General features: G+C 41.5%; 1 protein-coding gene across 1 annotated transcript in view; it reads left to right on the top strand.

Moving 5' to 3' along the window:
• Positions 1-13,747, top strand: part of Fkbp12 (peptidyl-prolyl cis-trans isomerase Fkbp12) — a 49,178-nt gene that overhangs the window by 16,808 nt on the left and 18,623 nt on the right. The gene's annotated exons all lie outside the window — the stretch shown is intronic.

The raw sequence follows: 13,747 nt of genomic DNA, 5'->3' as shown, positions 1-13,747 counted from the left end.
TAGAAAATAGATCTCAGAGAATTAGAGTAGGTGAAGCTTTATCTGACCCTGTAATAATTAAGAGGGGAATTCCTCAAGGCATTATTATCGGACCTTTGTTTTCTTATATATATAAATGATATGAGTAAAGGAGTGGAATCGGAGGTAAGGCTTTTTGCGGGTGATGTTATTCTATATAGAGTAATAAAAAAGTTACAAGATTGTGAACAACTGCAACGTGACCTCGAAAATGTTGCGAGATGGACAGCAGGCAATGGTATGTTGATAAACGGGGTTAAAAGTCAGGTTGTGAGTTTCACAAATGGGGAAAGTCCTCTCATTTTTAATTACTGCGTTGATGGGGGTGAAAGTTCCTTTTGGGGATCATTGTAAGTATCTAGGTATTAATATAAGGAAAGATCTTCATTGGGGTAATCACATAAAAAATTAGATTGTAAATAAAGGATACAGATCTCTGCAATGGTTATGAGGGTGTTTAGGGGTTGTGGTAAGGATGTAAAGGAGAGGGCATATAAGTCTCTGGGTAAGACCCCAACTACAGTATGGTTCCAGTATATGGGACCCTCACCAGGATTACCTGATTCAAGAACTGGAAAAAATCCAAAGAAAAGCAGCTCGATTTGTTCTGGGTGATTTCCAACAAAAGAGTAGCGTTACAAAAATGTTCCCAAGTTTGGGCTGGGTAGAATTGATAAAGGAGAGCTGCTCGACTAAGTGGTATGTTATATATATATATATATATATATCATAGAAGAGAAAGGATCCACCTAATCAATAAAAGTTTATTACTTGTTATAAAGTCATCTTTAACGACTTTATAACAAGAGTTGAAACCGGTACTGTAATATAAGAACTTATAATAAACTTGTATTGTTTAGGTGGATTCTTTCTCTTCTATGATATATGATAATTATCAATACAGAAAAATGAAACTAATAAATCAAGATAAGTGGTATGTTCTGAGCTGTCAGCGGAGAGATGGCATGGAATGACGTTAGTAGACGAATAAGTTTGAGTGGCGTTTATAAAAGTAGGAAAGATCACAATTTGAAGATAAAGTTGGAATTCAAGAGGACAAACTGGGGCAAATATTAATTTGTAGGAAGGGGAGTTGGGGATTGGAATAACTTACCAAGGGAGATGTTCAATAAATCCAGTTTCTTTGAAATCATTTAGGAACAGGCTAGGAAAACAGATAGGGAATCTGCCACCTGGGCGACTGCCCTAAATGCAGATCAGTATTGATTGATTGATTGATTAATTGCCATGGAATGTTAGTAAGGCACTTTGTGGTTGGAGAAAGGCAGTAATTGCACTTATCTATGAGCAAGGGAACACAATGGATTGCAACAACTATACATGTATTTTATTCATCAGTATACCAGGCAAGATTTTAACTGGCATTTTGGAAGGGAGGGTGCGATCAGTGGATGAGAGTAAGTTGGATTAAAACCAGTGTAGTTTCAGGCTACAGAAAGCTCTCAAAATTAGATTTTCAGTATGTGCCAGGTAATTGAATTTTATGAGAGGAATAGACAGTTAGGGTATGACCACACTGCACAAAACAAACATCCTCAGGCAAAATGTTTTGGCTGTTTCAAACAACTCTGCGTGCACACTGCAGCAAACTCAGTTGTCACGGTGTCATCTGAAAGAGGATGTAGGTGAACACATACCAGTGATGTGGCAGTGGTTGCTCTTAAATTCCAAAGCACCACGAAAATTTTGGATTAATCCTTGAAATGTTGAAAGAATTTAATTTAATAGGCTAGTGTCCTTTGTTAAATGAACTATGGAACTATGCAGATAAGTTTCTTAATTACACGCGGTGACATCTGCAACTTCCGACCTTTCATTAAGTTTGATTGGAACGAGATTAGAAAACAGGACATGACGTTTTGGAAAAGCACAGCCCCAGAGGAAAAAAACTACTTGTGACATTGAGGTGAGCGGAACAAAATGATAGAGTATATTGTGGGGTACATATCTTTAGTTTTGCTGGGCTGAGTGGCTCAGATGGTTGAGGCGCTGGCCTTCTGACGCTAACTTGGCAGGTTCGATCCTGGCTCAGTCTGGTGGTATTTGAAGGTACTCAAATACATCAGCCTCGTGTTTGGTAGATTTACTGGCACATAAAAGAACTCTTACGGTATTAAATTCCGACACCTTGGCATCTCCGAAAACCATAAAAGTAGTTAGTGGGACGTAAAGCAAATTAACATTATTATAATATCTTTAGTTTATTTCTCCTTTTAATATGGGTATGTTATGCTAAAGAAGAGTGTTCAGTTCAGTGTCATTTGATAAATTGTCAAAGGGTGTATCAGGAGCAGGAGTGATGGGATGGGAAGGGGAAGGTTCTGATAGTGGAAGATTCAATGACAGTTCTTGCTATTCCAGATAGAGATTCAGAAGTGTCATCACATCTATTTTAAATTGCTGCTTTCTTCCATCGGATAATTTATGTACATCTCCAACCAAACTTTTCAAAAACTTAGGAGAGTTGGTTTTTCTGTTGTCTCCTATGGTCTCGGTTCTTTTGTTCTTGTCCGTAGAAAGGCTATCATGGTTTCTGTAACGTTATCAGCTGCAGTTTGCTTTTTAAATCTTTGTGAGGATACAGAGTTAGAACAGGAGGCTTACCTTGACTTATGTTAGCAGCAAACGAGTAACCTCAGCACAACTTCCGTCTGAAGCAGCCTGGAGCAAACAAAACGTTCCGTCTCGGCAGTCTGTCACCATTCGCTTGTGGTATGTCGAGGGCTAATTGATTGAAGCAGGCAGCCTGATACAGTTTTGTTTCATTTCGCTCAGTATGGTCATACCTTTAAGCTTGTTTCTTAGATCTAGAGAAGGCACATGCCAGAATACCAAGGGAAAAAATATTCACCGTACCGGGGGACTATGGGGATGTTAGATTATTAAAAGCAGTCATAGGCATTTATGTTGACAATTGGGCTGCGGTGGGAATTGATGGTAGAAAGAGTTCTCGGTTCAAAGTACTTGCAAGGGTTAGGCAACCTGTAATCTTTCACCTTTGTTGCTCATAGTTTACATGGATCATCTGCAGAAAGATATAAAGTGGCAGGTAGGGATTGAGTTAGGTGGAAATATAGTAAACAGTTTGGCGTACGCCAACAACTTGGTCTTAATGGCAGATTGTGGTGGAAGCCTACAATCCAATGCCTAGGGACTTGAAAATAGGTGCAATATGTACAATATGAAAATTAATCTTTCCAAGACTAAAGAGATGTCGGTGGATAAGAAACATAAGAGAATTGAATGTCGGGTTGGGTTTACAAAGTTTGGTCAGGTAGATGATTTCAAGTATTTAGGAGTATATTCTCCCAGGATTGTAGTATTTTGAATTTGAAACAAGGTGCAGGAAAGCTAATGCAATGAGTTTGCAGTTTCGATCAGTAATATTCTGTAAGAAGGTAGTCAGCCAGTCAGAAGAGATCGATGAGAATTTGCAAATGGAGTGAGTTGATTCTCAGTGCTCATTGGACTTGAAAAGTAAGTTTAACATTGTTCATTTATTAGAATTCTCTTGCAAATATGTCTCCGGGGAAAATTAACTCAGTGTTTATAGACATGCTATTAAGACTCCTGTCACTTTTTGGCAGCACACATATGTGAACAAGTCTTCTCCAGAATAAAACATGTGAACTGTGTAACATGATTACGAACCCCAGTCATTTGGAAAGTTTTGTTTAGATTGCTACCATATCTATCACACTTGATATTGGGAGCCTTGTTCATGAGAAGTGGTACCAAGTCTAGCATTGATAGGTAAAAAATTAAATGTGCTTACCTAAATAATTAGTGGGACAATACAATTACATTAAACGTTTTCTTACTCTTAGCCTATATATTAAGTTACCTTAATCAGATTTAATTTGCTCAGTTTAGTTTGTCATTATTTATATTAAATAATTCATGCATATCCATTATAAATTAATATAATTTTTTTTTTGCTAGGGGCTTTACGTCGCTCCGACACAGATAGGTCTTATGGCGACGATGGGATAGGAAAGGCCTAGGAGTTGGAAGGAAGCGGCCGTGGCCTTAATTAAGGTACAGCCCCAGCATTTGCCTGGTGTGAAAATGGGAAACCACGGAAAACCATCTTCAGGGCTGCCGATAGTGGGATTCGAACCTACTATCTCCCGGATGCAAGCTCGCATCATTGTTTCATGTCAGTGCAATGATACAATTGATGACGGGCTATGTCAGTTAACATAGTTTTGTATTGGTGCACAGATGACTGGCTACATGAATTATACAGTAGTTTCCTCAGAGTGCTTCATTCTTATGTTCTCCTCTCCTGGATTCATTAATCAAATTACTACGTGTTATTCACAAACTATAGCAAAGACAGCTTGCATGATGATGAAATATTTGGAGAATTGCATGCCTATAGTTCATATGATATGCCTAGTGATTTCTAGAGAGTGAGAATTAGTAATTATGAAGATGGAGGACAGCCGTTGTTAAAATATAAGCGCGGAACTGAAAGTGTGTGAATGTGTGAAAATGACAATGAGGTTGGTGGATGGAGAAATAAGGATGAAAATGGAAACCTAGGACCATTTACAGGTTTCATTGGCCTCTAGTATGGCCAATAATCCTGCGAGAATCGCAGAGGTAGGTAGTTTTCTTTATTTCTTTCGGCTTCTTGTGGAACAATCAAATCTGTTGTGCACAAAATTCTGGGGGTTATAAAACCTCTCCCAAATCCTTGAATGGAAAAATATACCATAAATGTGGTGTATATGAACAAGTGTTCATGGATCTAATAACTTCAGTGGCCCAAATTAGGAAGGACACTACAATGTAGCGTTGGAGAAAAATTACATTGACGCGAATGCCATGTTTTGCTGAGGTGAATGAGCCAGAATCATTTTGAACAGATCTGGAATTTTTTGCATTTCAATGGTAATTTGACTATTGTTCATGAATAATAATCATTATAAAATATCAAAGGCATGTTAATAACAGTGTTGATGATAGTTTGGAAATATGACAAGATACCTACTGATCAAAGCAAGGGTGTCATTATCTCCCTGTTTAATAAAGGAAATCGCCGAAAATGCTCCAACTACCGGAGAGCAGATTGCGAGTCATCTTAGATCCACAGTTTGAAGAGGAATAGTATGGCTTCAGGCCTAACAGGTCCACAACAGACCTAATCTTTATTGATTGGGAAAAGGGCAAAGATCTGTTTATGGTTTTCCTTGACTTTGAGAAGGCATATGACAGCATTGCAAATATCGTGATATTGGAAGAACAGTCAAGTAAACATACTAGTCTCGTTTCTTTCTTGTTATTATTGTTATCAAAAAATCTAAAAATCCAAGATATAACACTTATGACACAATGATATTAAATAAAGATATAAAACATAGCACAGTCCAAAGAATGATCTCAAGTAGTGTCTATCAATTCCCAACATTCTCCCCACCCTGGTCAACCTCTAGGGGCTGAATTGGTCGGGCTATTTTATGTCCCTGTGGGGTTCGAAGAATCACAGTCCTTATCTTCTGGTCCCTTCGTTCTAGTAACCTCTCTATTCTTGCCCTTTTCCACAATTGGCGTGGTCGTCCATCTTCTTGAATCAACGCCAGATCTCCGGGTCTAAACTCAATGGATCTCCCAGACACACCTCGAGCTTCATGAAAACTCTTGAGTTCTAAGAGGTACTCCTTGGTCCATCTTCTCCAAAAGTCGTCTGAAAGTTTGTCTCAGTCTGAATTCTCTTGTCAAGGCAAGTCTGGTAGTCGGTTCTGGTCCTGTTGGCACGGTCATGAGTCCTTCACCAACAAGAAAGTGTGCCGGCGTCAGGGGTTCAACGTCATCTCCATGGGAGATCGGTCTTGAATTTATCGCAGCTTCAATATTGACTAGAGTGGTGTTAAGCTGTTCTTCTGTAAGTCTTGATAGTCCCAGCACCTTTCTTAGGCATCGCTTAACTGTGCCTACCATTCTCTCCCACCATCCTCCCCACCAAGCTGCCCGTGGGGCGATGAACTTCCAAGTTATACCGTCTTTGGCGAGGAATCGATGGGTCTCCGAAGAAGACAGTGCCTTCCAAAGTTCCGACAGTTCTGAATTGGTGGCCTGAAATGTCCTTGCGTTGTCTGTATATATGGTATGTGGCAGTCCACGCCTACCAGAAAACCTTTGAAGGGCCATAAGGAATGTGTCAGTGGTCATGCTGGAACATAATTCTAAATGCACCGCACGTGTAACAGCACAAGTGAATAGCGCTATGTAAGCCTTTTCCATCGTCATGCCTATTTTGATATAGAGGGGACCGGCGAAGTCTATCCCAGTAATTGCAAAGGGTTTCGACGGTCTCACCCTATCCGCAGGTAGTGGAGCTTCGATTTGCTGCCCTCTAGGGTTCTTCATGATTCTGCATGGGAGGCAGGCGTGCAAGACCCTCTTAACAGTTTGACGAGCTCTAAGGATCCAGAACTCTTTTTGGAGCTCCGACAGGATTACCCGAACTCCAAAATGATGTAGTCTGATGTGTGTTTGCCGAATGAGTAGATACGTGAATCGATGAGAGCCGTCTAGAAGTATGGGGTGCCGTCGCTCCTTAGCGAGGTCCGCACAGTGCAATCGACGCCTGAGGCGGAGGAGTCCGCCTTCAATGAAGGGGTTGAAGGGTCCTATTTTGGATTCTTTAGGAATTGTTCGACCGTCTTGGAGTGCTTGAAGTTCTAGTGCAAAACATTCTCGTTGAACAGCTCCTATCCAGTATCTACGTGCCTTTGCGAGCTCCACCGCTGTTAGTTCTCCTGTAAGCTTCTCTCGATTGCGAGTGTTGTGCGTAAAGCGAAGAATCCAACCAGTAATACGCATCAGTTTCCAGTAGGAACTGAACTTCGAACTGTCTATAACGCTGGAATATATGGTCGTTGTCATTACATGTTTTATGTTTCTCTTCTTCTCCTCGGGAAGTTGCTCGCTTGGGGTTTGAGCACCAGCTGGCCAACATTCCTCACGATGTGCAAGCCATGTGGGTCCATTCCACCACTTGCGCTCATTCCGTATCTGGTCACCACGAAGTCCTCGTGTAAGGTGGTCAGCCGGGTTCTCATGTCCAGGGCAATGCCTCCACTGACTTGGAGTGGAGTACGATTGAATCTCCGTTACTCTGTTGCAGACGAAAGTTTTCCATCTGTTTGGGTCACTGTGTACCCAACCGAAGGTGACAGTAGAATCCGTCCATAGTATTGCCTGAGTGATATCGTGGCCTGTAACTGCACAGAAATAGGACAGTAATCGTGCTCCCACTAGCGCTGCTAGTAGTTCGAGCCTTGGCAAGGTTACCTTCTTGATCGGGGTGAGCCTGTTCTTGCTGCAGGCCAGATGGACGAGTACAGTGCTTCCCTTGTTCGTGCGAATGTACAAAACCGCCCCATATGCCCTTTCTGAAGCATCACAAAATACGTGGATCTGAACCTTGCTCGTCGTTGAAGTAGCTAGGCACCGCGGAATTTGTACCCGTGAAAGAGAGGATAAGGCGGATGCCCAAGTGTTCCATGATGCTCCGATATCAAGAGGTAGCAACTCGTCCCAGTCAATTCCCCTGTTCCACGTATCCTGGAATAACAGCTTACTGAGGAGGGATACTGGGGATAACAGTCCGAGTGGATCATAGAATCTAGCCGTAATCTGTAATAACTTCCTCTTGGTGATTGGTCCTTCAGGTAAAGCCTTGGTGATCTCCTCTGGGTTAATGTAAAGGTTATCCGTTTCTGTATTCCAGTAAACGCCTAGTACCTGCGTCTCTACGTTGACCTCTTGACCTTCTGCTCTCCAGATGGCCTTTAGCGAGTCTGAATTAGTGGCCCATTTCGCTAGGTGGAAGTTCATCAATTTCATCAGTGCAGTAAGTTCGTAATACAGGGCAATCACACCATTGTCATTCTCTGCGCCGGATACGAAGTCGTCCATAAAGGTATTGTCATCTATGAGGGGTGCTGCAGTAGGAAATGTCGTCTTGTATCTGTCGGCGAGTTCCCTCAGTGTTGCTGAAAGCAAGAACGGACTGCAAGTCAGGCCAAATGGGAGCCTAGTGAAACGATAGGTCACTACCTCGTCCGTCGTGTGGTAACTTCCGTTACTGTCCTGGGTGACCCTGTACCACAAGAATCTGGTCAAATCCCTGTCATCCTCGTGCAGGATCAGCTGAAGAAATGCCTGTGTAATATCAGTAATGATGGCCATGGGATGTAGCCTGAATCGTAGTAGAATAGCCAGTGTCTCCGGTAACAGATTTGGACCTGCCTCTAAAGCATCGTTGAGAGACGGAGAGTTGGTTTCGTGAGAAGATGCGTCGAAAACTATTCTCCATTTTGTTTTTCCCAGTTTCTCCTTCTTTACAGCTTGGTGGGGGAGATAAAACGTGGTGTTCTTTGGATCTCCAGTAGGTGTGACTTCTATTTGTCCTTTCATGATATGATCCAGCATTTGGTTGTAGTACACCTCCTTTAGAGTGCTATTGTTTTGAAGTCTTTTAATCAAGTTATCAAATCGAAGTTCTGCGTTTATCTTGTTACTTGAGGGAAGAACATCCTGCTTTCTTGGTAGGCAGACCACTCTCCGGCGAACTTCAACGCGATAGGTTGCCTTGAATTCTTGAAGAATAACAGAGTCTTTCAGTTAGGTCTCGATTTTGATTTGCAACTATTCCCATTGTCTCTAGATCCCAGAATTTTCTTAGTTCATCATCCGAAGGTGAGGTAGCTTGTGGAATGAAGTTCACAACAGCAGAATTCACACAAGTCCCTGATCGGCTTCCATTTAAGATCCATCCAAAAATTGTTGGAATCAGAACGATCAATTCAGATATTCGAATCGATGAACTGTCCTTCACTATTTTCCAATATTGGTCACTGCCAATTAAGATCTCCACGGGCAGGTTTCCTTTCGAATCAGACCTAGGGTCTGCTAACTGCAATTTGCGTACGTGCGCCCAAGTTTTGATGTCTTGTGGAGCTGCTGGTTGAGGTGAGAGTGAGTGTGCACTTTCGTAAGCTTTCATGGAAACCGTAAAGTTGGTGTAAACTCCTTTCATACTGAATCTGACAACTCTGCGCTGACATGACGGGTTAGTCTGGGACTCAAATGTGCAAACAGTCAGTTCTCTTTTGTCGGTGGTTAGTAGCTGTAGGTCGTCTGTCAGTGATCTTGATATAAATGTTGCCTGACTTCCACTGTCTAGTATACATCGAGTAAGTCGGCTTATCCCTGTACGTCCAGTGATTCTTACTTGAGCTGTCTGCAAGAATGTGAAACCTGGTGTGGTGATATCTATTTTTCCTACAGAAGCTGTGTTGGCCTGATCTTCTAAGGTCTTGTGACTCCTTCCGTTGTCGCAAAGGGATTTATGGTGCGACTTCTTGCAGTTAGCACACTGTGCCTTTCCTTTCTTTCGACAATTGAACGCCGTATGCCCTCGATTGATTCACAGGAAGCACCGGTTAGCTCTCTTCAACCTTTCTTTTCGCTCCGTAACGTTTGTGATTTTCTTACAATCCTAAGCCCAGTGACCTTGATTCACAAAAGACGCAAAATGGTTCCGGCCCCTTAACCTCTTTTCCTGCTAAGCCTTTAGGATTGGCACGGACGTGAAGAGCTTCCGCCGTAGGGGGGTAGCTTGATGATATGGAGGATTCACTACGAATCTTTTGTGTAGTAAGCGCTCCGTCAACTTCCTCACCGAGAAACTCCATTAGTTTGAGGATGTTACCCTCCGAAAGGTCTTTTCGCTTTGCGTGAATGATCCAACGACGGCATATATCGTCTGGAAATGCTCGGAGGATCTTCGGTGCAAGTACTCGGCCATAGGCGTTCACATCTTCCCCGAGAGCGCGCAGAGCTTGAATGCGGCGATTGCAGTCAATAAACGTAGAATTAAGTGCGTCCGGTGTGGCAAACTGGATGTGCTTAATACATTCTATGTAGTCCAAGTGGGCCTGTATGATTCTATTCTTGTCGCCGTAGCGAGCTTCAAGAATTTTCTTAGTCTCTTCATATGTCTCGGCCGTCACTGCAATGCCCTCAATCAAGTGCTTCGGTTCCCCCTCTAAATAACCCCTCAGAAATATATGTTTATTAATAGTAGAGAGTGACGTGTCCTTATCGATTGACTGTTCGAACTGTTCCCAGAAACGTGCCCATGTTTCTATACTACCTGAGAAGGGTTCTAGTCTTATTGGAGGGAGTCTTAACGTGGTTGAGGGAACAGTTGGGGCAAGTGTTGGTACCGTCTGTGTGTTCGTGAGTCTAAGATTAGACATCGCGCTTTCAAGTTTTTTCTCCATTCCATGTGAAATGCGAATTATAGCGCGCTTGGCGTTCTCTATATATTCCTCACATGTACTTATGTCATCAGCGTACGCGGTGTCATCCAGGAGATCGTGAACCTCATCGTCCAGGGTTCTTAATTTATCCAAAGTCTCTTGTAACCTATCCTTACAGTACTCGTAATCCTCGGGAGAGGTAGACTCAGTAAACTCTTGTGCTTTCTCCACGAGACGTGTGATGTTTGCCCTTTCCCTAGCACGTCTTCTTTTCAATTGGTGTAGTCGTGTGTTCGCGTTACCGCCTTCCATACTGGACCTGTAGACGTGAATTTGCTATAGTAAAATAGTGTATTTGATAGGGACTTCGTAATAGCGTGGGAAATATTTCGTTACTTGATCTATTATTAATCGTACTCCGATGTATTGCGACGTAGTTTAAGGAAAGCCAGCAGATGGCAGCACTGGTCACTTAGTCGTGCGTGACGTCTTCTCCAAGTGACGTAAATAAACAATATGGCTACCCTTCCAGCTTAACCAATAAACTATCTATGCGTTTGCACTACAAATACTACTTATACCCCTTTTTTATCGTACTATACTCTATGCGCTATTTGGAAATTCCTTAAGTATTTCAGATATTAACAGGAACAAAATTCCATCTGAGAAATGTTACCGTACGTTGATGGCTTGGCGTGCTAGGTTTTATTTCCATGGCAGCAATTTTTCCGTAGTCTCCTTACGGAACGTGTAGTAAACCAATTATTACCTATTTAGTCTTCTAGTATATTGCCTATTCGCGCTGGAGTGTAGTTCTTCCTGGGTTTCGGCACCAAAATTATATCGTGATATTGGAAGAACAGTCAAGTAAACATACTAGTCTCGTTTCTTTCTTGTTATTATTGTTATCAAAAAATCTAAAAATCCAAGATATAACACTTATGACACAATGATATTCAATAAAGATATAAAACATAGCACAGTCCAAAGAATGATCTCAAGTAGTGTCTATCAATTCCCAACAGCAAATGCCTGAGAAAAAGGAATGTGCCAGAGGGACTGGTGAGGAAAGTTCAGATGCTGTATGAGAACTGTACCATCTGTGTGTGATTGGATGACAGACATTCATCCTGGTTCAAGACCAAAAGTGGAGTCCAGTCGAGAATCCCCATTATTGTTTATCATCATGGACGACATAATGAACATCAAGAAAACCTCCAACTAAATGCAATGGCCTTCACTGATAATGTTATGATCTGGGGAGAAACTGAGGAACTAGTACTGTCCAGACTCAATGTATTTAATATTAAATTCCAGGAGTTCAATCTCAAGATAAGCAAACTCAAAACAGTAGTGATGGCAATAAACAGAGGGACGACCAGTGAACATCATGCTAGGAGACCATCCACTAGAAAGTGTGGAAAGCTTTACATACCTTGGCAGTGTAATATCTCAGAATACACTAGACACAAAGGAGGTGGCAAATAGAGTGCAGAAAAGCTCTCACTTTTACCAGCAAGTACGAACACTCCTCTGGGATCCCGAAGTACCAACAAAATCAAAGCTTGTGATGTTCAAGTCAGTACTTCATACCAGTCTTAACCTATGGTATTGAAACCTGCACCCTCACTAAGAAAGACTCAAGGTTGCAGGCATCTAAGATGAAGTTCCTTAGGTCCACAATTCTAAAAACCAAACTGGACAGTTACGGAATGATGTGATAGGAAGGAATCTGGGATTGTTAGATCGGATCAGCATGTCCAGACTGAGGTGGTTTGGGCATGTATTGAGGATGGAGCCAACAAGGACAGCTTATGTTAACTTGGAGAGGCATGTGGCAGGGAAATGGAGAGTGGGAAGCCAAGAACCCACTGGAGGATGTCATTAACAGAACGTATCTCAATAAGAGAATGAAAGAGGGTTGCCAACAGTACCCAGGAAGCTGGGGCTGTAAAATGATTATTATTATTATTATTATTATTATTATTATTATTATTATTATTATTATTCACAAACTGTCGTATCTGCACTCTATTTTATTCCGTAACTGGTTTTCGGATTGTAAGGTCAATCATCAGTGTTAAAATTATTTACAACATGTAAGTCCACGTGTGTGTCATCAAAATGAATTGAAGATGAGTTAAAATGGATCCCTGTTTAGATCAACATGGGAAGGGCAGGCGGTCACTCGACCATTTTAACTCATAAATAGTGATAATGATTCGGGCAGACTCTATAAAAAAAAAAAGGCCTATTTTGGACTATTTACTGCCTAATTTTCCATGTCTCTATAAAACTATGCAGCAGTTTTCTTTTGATGAATCCATAATTCCATGGTATGGCAGACTTGGATTTAGGATGTCCAGATGGTATGCGAAGCCACCATGGGTTATATTTACAACATGGAGAAGGTTAGTGGAAACGATATTTTCAGTTTTGGAACCTTATCTTGACTTAAGACATTGTGTGTGTGGAGGATAACTACTACAAAAGCGTAGACTGTAGAAAATCTTCTACAAAGGAAAGAGTATGTGGGACTGTTTAGGTGAATAGAGGAATTCCCCAGGTATTGAAAGCTTCGTTGAAAATACTGGAGAGAGGTAAAATGTGCTTTGTTGGAAGTGCAAAGTCTTCTCCATGTTTGGAAGGACAAGAAGGAAGGTCGCATGATTAGTACTATCCATTATAGTACGACTGAATTTGTAAATATAATTTTTTATTAAATAGGGAAGCCAAAATCTGTGATTGGTTGTAACAAATTCATGAAGGGCAGACAGGTCTGACCACTACTTGGCCTACTATACATTTATCAGGAAAAGTGAAATGGAGCAAAAATGTCTTCCTTTGACTAATAAATGGTCCACTTTTCTATGCCTCCAGGCTGTATAAGTTGCAGAATCCATGATCTAACATGAAATAGAAGAAATTTGTGGAGGAAGTTACAGTTTATTGGGTGGGAGCACAAGAGGATCAGGAAGAAGGAAAGGCAGAAACAGAGGATTTGATGAAAAAAGTACAAAGACAATTGCACGTATGTGGAGATCTGGCGCTTCATAAAATGGAACCAGTTGTTGGACCTGGAAGGAAAAAACTACCTTCAGAAGCCCTGCAAAGTATGCAACCGGCCTTTTGTGTGTTTTTCCCATTTTATGGATTTCATCCTTAGTGTTGAATATGAGGAAGAGCATGCTTCCCTGCTGAAATCCTGTTTCCACATCAAACAGTTTTGTTCCTCCTATCTTGGTCTTTACACTACAAACCCTTTCTTTTGCACAAAGCTTTTATCAGTTGCACTTCTGCTCTATCTGCTTGTTTCTTCCTCTGTGCATCCTATACTAACTGCCTTGGTACGCTGTCATAAGTCTTCGCGATGTCTAAAAATGTAATCAACAAATCTTTCTCCAACTCTCATCTTTCTGCACTGTGTG

The sequence above is a fragment of the Anabrus simplex genome, chromosome 6 (assembly GCF_040414725.1).
Source record: "Anabrus simplex isolate iqAnaSimp1 chromosome 6, ASM4041472v1, whole genome shotgun sequence".
NCBI lineage: Eukaryota > Metazoa > Arthropoda > Insecta > Orthoptera > Tettigoniidae > Anabrus > Anabrus simplex.
This window is presented reverse-complemented; position numbering and strand designations above follow the sequence as displayed.